At 44.1% G+C, this 8,368-nt stretch overlaps 1 long non-coding RNA gene across 1 annotated transcript; it reads right to left on the minus strand.

Annotated features, from left to right (window-relative positions):
- Window positions 1–7,530: 7,530 nt before the first annotated feature.
- Window positions 7,531–8,018, minus strand: LOC131278119 (uncharacterized). Its single transcript, XR_009185369.2, has 2 exons — window positions 7,844–8,018; window positions 7,531–7,730 (listed from the first exon to the last, which is right to left on the minus strand). It is a non-coding gene; the product is annotated as an uncharacterized lncRNA (long non-coding RNA).
- Between the last annotated feature and the right edge of the window lie 350 nt (window positions 8,019–8,368).

Genomic DNA, 8,368 nt, shown 5'->3' on the forward strand with positions numbered 1-8,368 from the left:
ATAACAATGTATTTATAATACAGCAGGCACCTATTATGCCATGTATTCAACCCAACATATCATAAAATTTCAACAAAGCAATATAAAAAAGTTGTCAAACACACACACAAAATCTTAAAATTCTTTCTCCAAAGTGAAAGTAGTTGCCATCTGAACCTTTAGATGGCCAGTGCAGCCTCAATATTCTCCCACTGATTCATGGTAAGGGAAGAAGGACTGGAGAAGATATGACCCTCCTCCCCACCTCCCCATAGAAAAGCCCTAGGATTCTTACATTAGTCATGTCAGGGGCCAGCAGTGATGCAAGATTAGAGACTTTTCCAGTCAGTCCTCTACTTAAAAATTATGCCCATTTGCTACAGGGCCTATGGTGAATAGACATAAACCTATAAATGATTAGACTACTTGTATCTTGTCAAGCACATTCATTAATTCTTTCCCTGTTTATATTTTATCAAAACTAATCTTTATTCCCTAGCACATATCAAGCATTCAATATTTGTTGGGTAAGTGAATAAATGGTTTAGGCAAAGAATTTTATCTTGACTTTCTCTCAACTTAGACAGTGAAAGCCCCATGCAATTTAAAGTATTTGTTTTTCTACCAGAAGCCAGGCTCAGCTAATAATTAGCCTTGAGAATAAAAGTTCAGGAAAAAGCTAATCAATTTGCCAATTATTCTGACTGGGTGTAACAGGCTTCATCTACAGAGTTCCCGAACAGAGGAAGCACTCTACAAACAGCTGATGAAAACAAAGCATTCTAATGCTTTTGAAAACTAATAAATTAAATATAGCAGAAAGCTTTTGCCGCACTGGTGTGAAGAGATAGAATCAATATATAGGATGGAGACAGACATTAGGATTTAAATGCATGAAGTTTGGGTTTGGGGAGATGATTTATTCCGTGTCAGATCAGAATCAATATAGTAAGTAACCAAGCTATAATGGTGTTCTAAGTTCTCAAACTTTAAAACATTTCGGCAGAAGTGTGGGATGAATGTTAAAGCATGTTCAAATAGGAGGGAAAAAAACAAAAAAACAAAAACGCCCCACAAGTTTAACTTTATATATAGGCCTGGCAGGAACTTTGGGTGACTTTAACTGTTCACTCTAAGATATTCTGAGATTATAAAACCTGCTACAAGAAATGAGTTTCTGGATCCGTGAGGCATCGTGGAGTAATCATATTAAAGACTCTTTCGCACAGGGTGTTAGAAGGTGTACTACGTCAAAGTACAATTCCTATTAATCCAGTTTGTTTATTGTATGCTGTTTATTGTTCACTGTGTATTGGAACCAAATAATCTGTCCTAATGAAAACCCTACCTGCAGTAGCAGCAGACCCGACTGCTGTAAGAAGCAGAGAACCTGCAACCTGTCACGGGTGGGGGCTTCGTGAGAGGCGCCTCCCGGGGAAACCTGTGCGCCGTGCCCGCCAGGGGACCTCCCTCTCCCCCCGACACGCCCAGCCTTGCCTTCCCGACGGCACCCTCACTCCCTCACCCTCCCCTCACCGGCGGTCCCACCCCTACCTCGCCCACTGGCGCTCGCGGTTCTCCCCTCTGGCGGCCCCGCCTCCCCCCGCGCACCCAGCGGCCCGCCCCTCCCAGCCCAGCTGGTCCCGCCTCTCCCTCCACTGGTGACCCCTCCTTCCCCCTCGGGGGCCCCGCCTCTTCCCCCCTGCACCACGCCCTCCCTCCCCGAGAGCCCCCCTCTTCCCCAGCCCCAGCCTGGCACGCTGCAGCCGCGCGTCTCTTCCCCAGCGCCTGCAGTCTGGGGCTTCCGGCAGGGCACGCCCCCAGCTCTCTTTCCTCGGCGGCCTCGGCGCCGTCTTTTCTTCAGCTATGCCAGGCCTCCTTCTCGGGTGTTCTCTCGGAGGACAGCAGTCCGCGCCTGTGCAGCTCATGTCCAGCCTAGGTCTTATTTGGTGACGCTGTCCCGGGGACTGCTGAGACCTCAGACCACAAGGCTTGGACCTAGCTCTGTACAAGGCGTCTCCTTTCTCCATCAGATCCCATGCTCTACCTTTTTTAACGTCCTCAAAGAACCTGTATTTTGTGCCCTGTGGCTTGGAGTTGTGTAGACAATTTGAGACTCGCCATTTCAGATGAGGGCAGTATATATCATGTGCCGCATCAGCATACTAGGTATATTTTGAGCAAGCAAAACTTTGTTTTCTGCACTATTAAAAAACAAACAACCTATTTCTGGGAAGATGGCAGATTAGAAAAACATGGGACTCCCTTTTCTCCCAAAAAAAAAACAGCTAGAGGTAAGGCAGAAACAACCTGGAAAAAAATATTCTAGGGTTTAGCACGCCAGGGGTGGCTGGACAACACCAGACGAGAGAGGGCAAAGGAAAAGAAACAGGACTCCAAAACTCAAAACACACTTCCACCAGGCACTGAACTGAGAAGGCTGTCAAGGATTGCCATCTGCTGGCATACTCAGGAAGTGCATGTGAGGAAATTAAAAGTAACAAGAGGCATTTCAGGCTTTACAACTGTGCTCCCCAAAGCCCTAGGAAGCAGATCTGCAACAGATTTGAACAATTTAGCAGGGACAATCCTAAAGACCCAGAAGAGGCTGAACCAAGAATCAAACCACAGCAGTAACACAAAGCCTCCCACCACTAAGTCCCAATGAAAGAGAGAAACTGTGCATCTAAGTAAACTCACCACCCTAATCAGATGCCTACACATCAGCAAAAAATTATAAGCCATAGTGAAAAATGGAAGAATGGCCCAAGAGAAGGTACATATCAAGGGCCTGGAAGAGATGCAGGATTTGAGACAACTAATCAATGAAATGCACACAAATTTCAAAAATCAAAACAATGAGTTGAAAGACAATATGGCTGGGAGGTGGGTGTGACTCAGGCAACTGGGCTCCCACCTACCACAGGGAAGGTTGCTATTTCGGATTCCAGTGCCTCCTGAAGAAGACAGCAAGCTGGCATGATGGGCAGACATGGAAAGCTGACACAAGAGACATAAGAAGAAAAAGCATAATAAGAGACTCAACAAAGCAGGGAGCAGAGGTTCCCTATGCCTCCTAAAGAAGACAGAGATCTGACACAATGGGCAGGTGTGGTGAGCTGATGCAACAAGAGACTTAAGGAGGAAAAACATAGTGAGGGGCACAATGAAGCAGGGAGCAAAGGTGACTCAAGTGACTAGGCACTCCCCTCCCATATCAAAGGTCCCAGGTTTGGCTCCTGGTGCTTCCTAAAGAAACAAGAAAGATGAACAGACTCAGCAAGTGAAAAACAACAAGGGATGGGGAGAAATAAATAAATAAAATAAGTGTTTGGAAAAGAAAAGAAAGGCAATATGGCTAAAGAGATATAGGACATTAAGAAGACACTGAGAGAGCAGATGTGGCACAAGTGGTTGAGCACCTGCTTCCCACATGGAATTCCTGGGTTTGGTTTCCAGTGCCTCCTAAAAAACAAAACAAAACAAAACAAAAACAAACAAAAAAGCAAACAAATGAAAAAAAGAACTCAGGAGAGCCAATTGGCTCAGTAGTTGAGTGCCTGCTTCCCCACATATGAGGTCCTGGGTTCAATCCTCAGCCACTGGTACCTAAAAAAGAAAAAAGAAGAAGAAGAAGAAAAAAAGACACTGAATGAGCACAAGAAGAATTTGAAAACCTGAATAAAAAAGTAACAGCATAACAGAGCTCATGAGAATGAAAGACATGACAGATGAGATAAAAAACACATTAGAGGCCTAATAAGTGATACAGAAGACAGAACAACTGAAATTGAAGAGAGAAAAGAACAAAGATAGAAAAGAGGAAAAAATTGAGCAGGCTTCAGGGAGATGAATGATAACATGAAACACAACAACGTATGTGTCATGGGAGTTCCAGATGGAGAAGAAGAGAAGGGAAAAGGAGCAGAAAGAGTATTTAGGAAATCATAGCTGAAAATTTCCCAACTCTCATGAAAGAAATGAACTTACATGTCCGAGAAGTACAGTGTACCCCAATCAGAATAAATATGAACAGACATACTCCAAGACACATACTACTCAGAATGCCAAATGTCAAGGAGAAAATTCTGAGAGCAGCAAGGGAGAAGCTAACCATCACATACAAGGGATGCCCAGGAAGACTTAGTGCAGATATCATATCAGAAACCATGTAGGCAAGAAGGTAGTGGTATGGCAATTAGGATACTGAAAGAGAAAAACTGCCAACCAAGAATTCTTTAGTCAAAAATTCTTTATCTAGCAAAATTGTCCTTCAAATATGAAAGTGAATTTAAAATATTCACAAGCAAACAGAAACTGAGAGAGTTAAAAAATATATATATATTTTTGCAGGAAATATTAAAGGAAGCCTTAGCGCCTGGAGAGAAAAACAAAAGAAAAGACAGAGGAGAGAGGCTTGGAGGAGAGTATAGAGGAAAGAATTGTAGAAAGGATAACTAAAAGGGTAAAAAGACAGATGAAAATAAGATATTACATGAAAACCAAAGAAGAAAATGGTAGAAGCAAATAATGCATTTACAGTAATGTCATTGAATATGAATGGAATAAACTCCCCAATCAAAGGATGTAGGATGACAGAATAGATTTAAAAACATCAGGGTCCATATGCTCCCTTCAGCAGACTCACCTTAGACACAAGGATGCAAACCGCTGAAAGTGATAGGTTAGAAACTGATACTCCATGCTAATAGTAACCAAAAACAAGCAAGGGTAGCTATAATAATATTGGACAAAACAGACTTTAAATGCATAAAAATTTATAAGAGATACAGAAGACCATTATATATTAATAAAAGGATGATCCACCAGGAAGAAATAACATCATAAATATCTATGCACCTACAAGGTTGCCCTAAAATATTAATATATGAGGCAAAACCTGGAAAACTGAAGGGAGAAATAGACATCTCTACAATAATCGTTAGAGATTTCAACACACCACTTACATCATTAGATAGAAAAACTAAAAAGAAGATGAACAAGGAAACAGAGAACATGAACAATATGATAAATGAGTTAGACCTAACAGATATATACAGAATGTTGCACCCAAACTCAGCAGGTCATACATTCTTCTCACATGCCCATGGATCTTTTTCCAGGATAGAACACAGGTTAGGTCACAATGCAGCTCTCAGTAAATAAAAAAAGATTGAAATTATACAAAGCACCTTTTCAGTTCATAATGGAATGAAACTAGAAATCAATAATAGACAGAAAAGAGGTAAACTCACAAATGTGTGGAAGCTAAGCAACACAGTCCTAAATAATCAGTGTGTCAAAGATGAAACTGCAAGTGAAATCAGTAAATAATTGAAACAAATGAAAATGAGAACACAACTTATCAAAACTTATGAGATCCAGTGAAGACAGTCTTGAGAGGGAAATTTATAGCCCTAAACACCCACATTAAAAAAAGAAGAAAGAACTAGAACTAAAGATCTAAATGAACAATTGAAAACTGTGAATACAGGAAGTAGGACAAGTTTGGAAGAAGGGGGAAAGATGACCAGTTTTGCTTACACATGTTGAGTTTCAAGAGTTTGAATGATTTCACAGTAACGTCCAGTAGGAAGCTAAAAATATGAATTGGGACTGCTGAAAAGAGCATAGGATTGGAATTATAGATTTGAGAGCCTTGAGAAGGGAGAGGATGGATCATGCAGAAGCGTGGGGGACTGACAAGAGGTTTAGGAGGGAACTATAAGGAACAACACATTTACAGAGTGTGCAGAAGAGACCAGCAAAGCTCAACGGGATGTATCAGGGACTGTCAATAAAAACAAGGGAGAAAAAACTTTCAGGGAGGAGGGAATGGTAACATGTGGTACAGATTGGGAGTAAATTATGTCAAATAAGGTCTAAAAATTGTCCTTATACCTTTCAATTAGGAGGCCTTAATTAGAATACTTTCAGTGGATTAATGGATTCAGGCCACTGTGGAATGAAGAAAAACTGTTAAGAAAGTGAATGTAGTGATTGCAGAAGACTAGTTCAAGTTCAGGCATGAAAACAATGGAGAGATTTCATTTGGAAAGAGAGGCAGAGTCAAAGGAGAGCTGCTTTTTAAGAGGGAACGGAACTCTGAATCTCTTTATATAGGTGAGAGGAATGGGGATAGGGAGAAGATGGAGGGGTAAATTTTGACCTACTGGATTCCAAATAGGGAGGGACAACAGAGGGTTTCCCTTCCCTGAAGGCGTAGAGATCCTTTAGAGCTGGGGGGAGCGGTAGCAAGGAGTTGAAAGAATTTTTGTTTGATGGCCTTTATCTATGAAGGAGCGAGCAAAGCTATCTGCTGCGAGAGGAGCTGCAGGTGGGACTGAAGATTTTAAGAAAGGGGAAAGTTTTGGCTCATTTCTAGGAGACAAGGGAAATGTGAAAGATTGCCGATAGGGGATAAATAAAAGATCTGCGGTGGCAAAACTACTATAGTTGGAAATGTTTTCTTTCTTCCCTTCCCGTCCTTAACCTTAGGTTGCCAAATCTTAGTTCTTGCACCAGTCTACCCAGATACTAGATTTTTAAAAACAAAAATAACGGGCAAAGCCAAAGCCTCTTCCAGCGCCTTTTGTCCCAAGATGGAGCTGGCCGCCGGCAGTGTGGCGTACCCCCACTCCTTCCTATCCTAGCAGCGCTACCGTGAACTATGCCCCTCTGCACAGCACGGGCACCTCACAAATGCATGAAGCAGATGATGGCAGGTTTAGAACCAGACAGTTGTCTCGTAAATAAAGTCCCCCAAACGATGTAGCATTTAAGGCATGCTGAAGTAAGCAATATTGAGGGACCCAGTAATCGCATTTCCTTTTTTCCCTCGCCGTGTTATCAGGACATCTAGAAGCATTCAGCACACACATACCAATTTATGTCAAACAAAAACACTAAAACTCAGAAAATGGAAGTCAGAGCAAAGAAGGCGCCGCCAGCCGACCGCGGACGCACAGCGCGTAAAGGCAGGGCTGGGCCCTCAGCCCAGCCCCTCCCCTAATGACGTCACCACCTAAACTTGGAGACCGCCTCGCACGGGGCGGGAACAATCGCCACACCCACCCCAGCTATAGTTAGGCCCTACGGTGACGTCACCAGTCCTCAGCCTCTAGTAACCCTTCGCGCTGTCTCCGAGCGCCGGGCGCGGTGGCGCGCGCCTGTAGTCCCAGCTACTCGGGAGGCTGAGGCAGGAGGATCGCTTGAGCCCAGGAGTTCTGGGCTGCAGTGCGCTATGCCGATCGGGTGTCCGCACTAAGTTCGGCATCAATATGGTGACCTCCCGGGAGCGGGGGACCACCAGGTTGCCTAAGGAGGGGTGAACCGGCCCAGGTCGGAAACGGAGCAGGTCAAAACTCCCGTGCTGATCAGTAGTGGGATCGCGCCTGTGAATAGCCACTGTACTCCAGCCTGGGCAACATAGCGAGACCCCGTCTCTTTTGTTCCTGTCAAGCTCTGAACTAAATAAAATTTAAGAAAAAAAGAAAAGAAAAAAAATACATATATAGCAGAGCTTTCCAATCTATACACTAAACGCGAAGAGATATTTTTGGTCTTTAAATTGGCGTCTTGATTTGTATTTTACATTTCATTTTGCATTAAAACTCAACGGGCGATACAGGATAATGCAAGGGTTGTAGCTGCCTCAGGTCTGACCCCTACTGGAGCATGGTCAACAGGTTTCGTCGAAAACCTGTTATCACCCTCGGAGCCAGCAGGGGCTGCTCGTTTACTCCCAGAACCTGTTGAAGAAAATGTCAAAAAGTGCACTCGACTCCAGAATCCCAAGTTCTTCCTGCGGTGCGGCGGTCCAAAATGTTGCTCTCTGTTGTCACCATCATTTCCCGGCACTTACTTTCCCTCACCACCTTCTCCCACATGATGTCAACTCTGTCCCGTCACGGTTTTTGCTTTTGAATGCCGCTCGGAAGATCTGACTCGCAACAGTCTCCCCCCCGAATGCTTAAAGTCCTATCCGACTACGGACAGCGGTGACCCAGCGGCGGGGGGCAGCGCTTCTCCCGCGGCGTAGGGGAAAACCCCCCTCGGGAGGCGCCAGAACGCCGGCGCGGCAGAGCGCCGTTGCCCTGCCCGTGCTCGCTTACGTTGCCAAAAGCTGCCTGCGCGTAGACCCAGAACGTTAGCGATGAAATCCAAGGGCAGGGAGTGTAGGGCACTTCACGAGACTACTGTGGGGATGGATGGGTCTTCAACTCAGGGTACGAGAGAAAAGCTCAGCGCCCCACACTGAGCTGTCTTGAGCAATTCTCATTCTAATTTCAATTTTAAAGGAAAGGACTGATTACGGTTTGAAAGAAGGTAATTAAAATTTTCAGTTCTTAGTGCTCTATGAGAGTAATTTCATCTTTATGAAAGAACT

The sequence above is a fragment of the Dasypus novemcinctus genome, chromosome 3 (genome assembly GCF_030445035.2).
Source record: "Dasypus novemcinctus isolate mDasNov1 chromosome 3, mDasNov1.1.hap2, whole genome shotgun sequence".
Classification (NCBI taxonomy): Eukaryota; Metazoa; Chordata; class Mammalia; order Cingulata; family Dasypodidae; genus Dasypus; species Dasypus novemcinctus.